This window comes from Vanessa tameamea, chromosome 4 (genome assembly GCF_037043105.1).
Source record: "Vanessa tameamea isolate UH-Manoa-2023 chromosome 4, ilVanTame1 primary haplotype, whole genome shotgun sequence".
In the NCBI taxonomy this organism is placed as follows: domain Eukaryota; kingdom Metazoa; phylum Arthropoda; class Insecta; order Lepidoptera; family Nymphalidae; genus Vanessa; species Vanessa tameamea.
In genome coordinates, this window is record NC_087312.1 from 3,760,717 (window position 1) to 3,767,169 (window position 6,453).

A 6,453-nucleotide genomic window follows, 5' to 3' on the forward strand; every position below is an offset into this window, starting at 1 on the left:
TAACGGACTCAAAGTGAAAAAGCGGCGTCAAATCAATTGTTTTTGTGATTTGAACGGATTGTGGAAATAATTAGTGCCTTTTGAAAAATGACCATTTGTAACGGATGATAAATGTTTACGAGTTATTGTTCTTTGATGGTGCGAAAGTTGTTTGTGGATAGTCCCGTATTTTTAATACACTGAACTCAATTAAAATAATATAAACCAACTTATCTCGATACAAATAGTGTTAAGTATAGGTGTTTTTAAACAAAGTTTTTATGTTAATATCATATCAACTAAACTTATCGGATCACTATTTTAAAAAAAGGAATGGAAAGTGTACAATAACATATATTTATTTATTTATTTTGCCACTAAAGACTTAATAAGAAAAGAAATTATTATACTTATTATTTATTATAAAATATAACTAAAATATTGCATTTGTTATGTATATAATTTCAAAGGGTTTAATTTAAAACTGTTACGATTGTTGTTTAGGGAAGATAGCTCCAAAAGTGGGAGGGGTCATTGACATAACGATTTATTAATAAATAAATATTACTAGACATGAAAAGGTTATTAGTAATTGTTATCGTATTTCAAAATGTTAATGTCATACGTGCGAAGACGAGTCATTCTAGATTGTGACTGAAGTTCACTTTTGGTTTTAGGCTGCTTTGGTCCAGACGGATACACAAATGCATTTTATTCGTCCCACAGGATTTATTATATATTTTCCCGAGATTGAATACATGTTCATGAAAATTCATGTTCTCTAGCAACTGAACCAATTTACCATCGACTTTAAACCAGTATGATTCTTATTTACAAATCCATCTGTCCTCAATTATTCCTGTAATATTATATTCCAATTAAGCGTATCCAGCTTATACTTACGTTCGGAATATTTAAAAGCTGTTCAGTCACAAACTTCAAACAGTAATTTCATAATAACATAACATTTTATTAGCTCCAGTTCGCGGTGAAATGAGTTACTTAATTAGTTGTATTTAAACAATGGTGTTAAACCGAGTTGATTACGCGAGGTTATTTAATAAAACCAAGAAAGACTGGTCACCTTAAACGCTCGCGCAGTGAAATATGAGCAAACGTGTTTTAAATTTGTTATAAAAAAATCAAACTTTTAAACTCGCTGTCATATTGGACATAGACGTATACTTTGCAGCTGTCATATATGATGCTATATTTTGTATGATCTCAGTAGTATTATGAACAATAGAAAAGAGTGAGCCAATTATTTATTGGTAATAAGCGGACCAATATAATTCAATAATAAAGTTTCAGATATTTTGACATTTTATTTGTATATTATATCACTACGTTATAATAAAAGACTATTTCTGATAAAACTTTCCTGATAAACACCAATTAAATTTCCTCCAAGTAAGCTGAAAGCTTCAAAACTAATGACAAAAAGTTTGCAATGTATAGAAATGTCACAAAAGTTTCCTTCAATTAATAGCCATGTTATTTTTATTTATCACAATAAACAGGCTGACTAGCAAATATGCCACTTGATTATATGTCACCACCACCCCTAGACGTTGGCACTGTAAATACTGACCATTTTTTACATCGTCAGTGCACCAGTTTTACTTGGTGGTCGGGCTTTGTGCGAGCCCGTCTGGATACGTACCACCCACTCATCGGATATTCTACCGCCAAATAACAGTACTCTGTATTGTTATGTTCCGGTTAGAAGGGTGAGTGAGCCAGTGTAATCCCAGGCACAAGGGACATAACATCTTAGTTCCCAAGGTTAGTGGCGCATAGGTGATGTAATGAATCGTTAATATTTCTTACAGCGCCTCTGTGGTAAGTGGTAAGTGGCCACTTACAATTAGGTGGCCCATATGCTCGTCCGCCAACCAATGCCATAATAAAAAAAACAACTTTAGGAACGAATTATGTATTTGTGAATGTAGTTACACTGGCTCATACATCTTTCAAACCGTAGTATAATAATACCGAATATTTCTTTATTGTCAGTAGAATATTCTGCCAATAAAGACGTGAGATCAAATAGATACCAGAGGAGTTTCTGTACCAGAAAAAATAATTCTACAGATATAACGTTTATTAACTATATATTATAATTATATACGTACATGGATCAATATATATATATATATCGTTTTCTACAATGAGTCACATTTGAGAAAATATGCCAAAATGTATTTGCCTAATTTGTTAAGTTCCCATAGTTATGCTGGAATGTTCGGTGGCATTTTTGGCGCTTGTAAGCGGTTTGATTCCCATGTCAACCTACCGCGATCACACTTGAAATACGATTGGTATTTTGTCAAGATAAATGACTAAGTGACTTTGTTTATAACTTTGATGACTAATAAAAGTTGAAATTAAAATCTAATATTAAAAAATCCTTAACATTTAAGGTTAAATTAAATAAGTATAAGAATTAAAACAAAAAATAATTGATGAAGGGTATAACATTATATCTGTATCAAAATCATATTTCTATAAAATATTATGTAGGTATTTAGTAATTACACAGTTTTAAAAGCATTCATTAAAAGGCAAACTTCTAAGTTCAAACTACTACTGATCTCTAGCGAAAAGTTGGTTTGAAGTTTCTTATTATTTATAGAATATAAAAAATAACTTACATGTGTAGAAAAATAAAAATTAATCACATTAATAAAAGAATATACAGTAAAAAGTACATGCACTGCCCGGGAATCGAACCCGGGTCGCAAGAATGGGAATCTTGCATGATACCACTACACCAGCAGTGCTACAAACTCTGTGATGAAAATAATTTATAGGAAGATGGAAAGGATAAGTAACATTTACTATGTTTTTATCGAATACCTACAAAATAATACATTCTTAATTATTTTGTTCGCACTATTTTAATAGTTCCTTCACAAGTAGCATAACTTCTGAAGTCCAGAGTAAGTTGAACCACGATTTGGAATAAACCTAAAGCTGACAGAGATCATAATTAATTGTGTCAAATATTTTTTACAACCACAAACGTATTATTTCATTTAAGATTATTTTTCTCAGTGTGCGTGGACTTCCTTAACGGGAAATATCAGGGAATAGACGAAAACACTGAAAGGAATCAATTTTGATGACCACGTTATAATACTAAGTACTTATTTCTTTGTCAAAATTATTCCTAGGCATCTCGCTAGCAAGGAGCCGAGATGACCCAGCGGTTAACACACGAGAATCTGAACCGAATTTTGTGCTTTGTGCAAACCCTAGGTAGGTAGCACTCACTCATCGGATTTTCTTCCTCTAGTATGATAGTGAGGCAACATAAGCGAATAAAAAATCAAAAGCGAATGCGAATTACTGAAAAAATACGCTTGAAGTAAAACATTTAAAAATAACTTTTGCTTATACGTGTACCGTTTACATATTACTTATAATCATACATACAGATCATATGCTAATATTATAATATGTTTAGAATATATAATATATACAAACGAGTTTAGAACTGCGTACCCTACCTCAATATTCCAACTAAAACTCCACCTGCACCACGATGGACCGAAACTGTACCGGACGCTTACACGTAAACACTGATCGGCGTGAGCGCAATAAAAACGCTGTAAAATTTTGATGTTTCTATTCAAAGTCATCTATTTCACTCGCACGTCAAGTAATACGTATCCTCGTCTCGCTCTTCCACCTGAGAATGGCTCCGATTATTATCAATGCACTTTACATAAAGCAGAAGTTTCCAAGTCTGACATTAATGTGATTTTGAAAGTAAATCGTATAGGTTTAGTGGCGGATAAGTGGCAACAGAATGAGGTGTCAAGTGATAAAATTAATAAATGGGGCTAGATTTCATCAGACGTTTCACGACGCTTAAAGTTTTTTTATTTATTAAATAGGAATACAATACGTAGTCTATTTATTTATTGATTTATTAATTATATTTAAGGCACAACAACGACAAATTCTAAGTAATATGTGCAACACATAAATTGGATCTGTATGAATATATTTATAGGTATGCACAATTGTTACAGAAAGACGTATTTAAACGCAGCCGTTACATTTTTTTAACTTAATATTACAATTATTTGAATAGTTTTGTAACTTCGATTATTAAAACATTGGTATTGAAAACATCTATAGCGTAAACAGTTAATTTCTTGTATTAAAAAAAAGAAACATTTTATATGGAAACTTTACCAACAAACCTGTAACAAGACGAAGTACATTTGACAGACAGTTCAAAATTGTTTCGAACTTCGTTTTCCTCAAAATTTTTCTATACGATACGGCAGTTGTGTTTCTACAAAAGAAATGGAAAAACTCTTTGAGACTTTGTCTCGGCCTGCATAGGTTGCTATACAGTCATAATACTGTACCATATATCTCAAAAATAATCATTAATAAATTTATACATATATCAGTCTCTCAAATCAAAGTTAATCACTCCATTGTATAAACTTTTACTTTATTTTATTTTTATGTCCATTCACGAATCAGTTTTATTAGACTTGGAAAATTAAATATAGCGATTTCAATAGAAGCTATTTCGAGTTTGCGCGAGCTACTGTCTATATGCACGCGCTTAAATGCGCAAACAGGTTTCTATAAGTAGGTAAACGCGGAACGTGCGTGTAACCGGACATTTAATGTGGTGTCACATTAAAATCATGTTTTTCTAATTTATATGAATAAAAATGTGATGAAATAGGCCTAGCGACGATAAAAGGCGCACTTTGTCCATAAACAGCCATAGTACCTAAGCGTAATTTATGTGCACAAACGAGGAAATTAAATCGTTAGTGCAAGTGAAAAGTGCGTATGAAAATATTATATATTCTTTACAGCAGATTATTATGTCTTAGGTAGACGGACTGGAAGATGAGCCACCTGATGGTGAATCGTCATCGCCGCCACCGCTGTAGACATTGATGCTGAAAGAAGATATTTACCATCATCAGTGCGCCATTAAACTTGGGAACTAAATCGTTATGCCTTTAGCCTGCCAACCGGAACATATCAATACGAAGTAGAGCAGTTATTTAGCGACAGGAAAATTAATACCTAGATAAGATATTACAATGCTCTAAAATCAATAAAATGGTATGTACCTACTGTCAAAAAACAGATTCATTCGGTTTAATTTTTATTGGTACAATATTCATATTTTTATAATTTGTTGCTTTTCTTTATTTTTATTAAGTTAAGTTAAGTTATATTATCTTGACCGAATATTGCGGGTTCAAATTCGGACAAACACCATTGAATTTTCACGTGATTTTCGAAAATCAACATCGCGTTTCTGCTATTAATCTTTTGCCAGAAAATTCCTATAATTTCTTACTGACCAGACCCTGACCCGAACTCAGGACCTTGAAATTAGACCTTGTATAAGCCAGCCAATAGAATATCGAAACGCTTAAAATCAAGAGGGCCAAAACTATAACACACTATAAATAATTTACTTAAGATGTCTTCCTTAGCTTCTATGTCTTCTCACCATAATTATCTCGTATCTTAAAATAATACATAATTAATTGAATTATAATACCTGTTCCCTCGAAAACCTTTTCTTTGTGATAGTTTCAATTAGCGATTTACTCGATACGGTCTGCAGCATCGGATGTTCAGTGCTTCACACGGCTCTAATGACCCGGAGATGTTATCATTATCAATTTCATCGGAATGTGAGCTCAGGAATCGATTTAATTTCCCCTCTTAATGTATAGCTAATAGCCTTAAACTGGTGGCTAAAATCGCGCAAAACATTTTTGTGTATATTTTTTTATAAGACCACGTAAGATTTCCTATATTAATGCGATATCTTTATTATTTTATTCGAAGTAGATAAATAGTAGACACGATTTCCCAAATTACTTATAATTATGTTTAATTTTGAAGTATTTTATGTTATTAATTAATTTAATTAATTATTTAAATTCTTATTAACAGTTATTTAATCTTTGATCGAGGTGTGATTAAATACTTGTTTTTAATTAGTGATAATTATACAAATTAATTAACACACCGCGTTTTTATTACGTTATAGAAACTTGTAAAATATTATGAGAGTATTATTTTTTTATTGGAAAAAAATAATTGTTCGTAAGTAACTATGTTTTATTTACGGTAGCGGCATTTTAGGGCGGACTTAGATTCATTGTGAAATTATATTAAATTAGTCATCAATGTCTGTAGGCTTCATGATTAGTCATTTCAGGGGCTTTCAGATATGAATAATGAATTTTATTGATGATTCATTTATGCTTTTTGGAAATTTTAATTGTGCCACAGAAAAAAATATTTAATAGTGCCCGGATCTCGATGAACGTCATTTGCAATTTTTTACACAATATGTTGTTAAGCCGCTTTCATACTGACGCCTTACTTAAGTGTAACATAATGTGTGCTGGTAACAGAATCTTTAATTTCTGCTCTGGGCGACATTTGTACCAACAATTTGTCACT

General features: G+C 31.8%; 1 non-coding gene across 1 annotated transcript; it reads right to left on the bottom strand.

The window, feature by feature from the left end:
* Positions 1 to 2,691: 2,691 nt before the first annotated feature.
* Positions 2,692 to 2,762, bottom strand: Trnag-ccc (transfer RNA glycine (anticodon CCC)). The gene has a single exon. It is a non-coding gene; the product is annotated as a tRNA-Gly (tRNA).
* Positions 2,763 to 6,453: the final 3,691 nt, after the last annotated feature.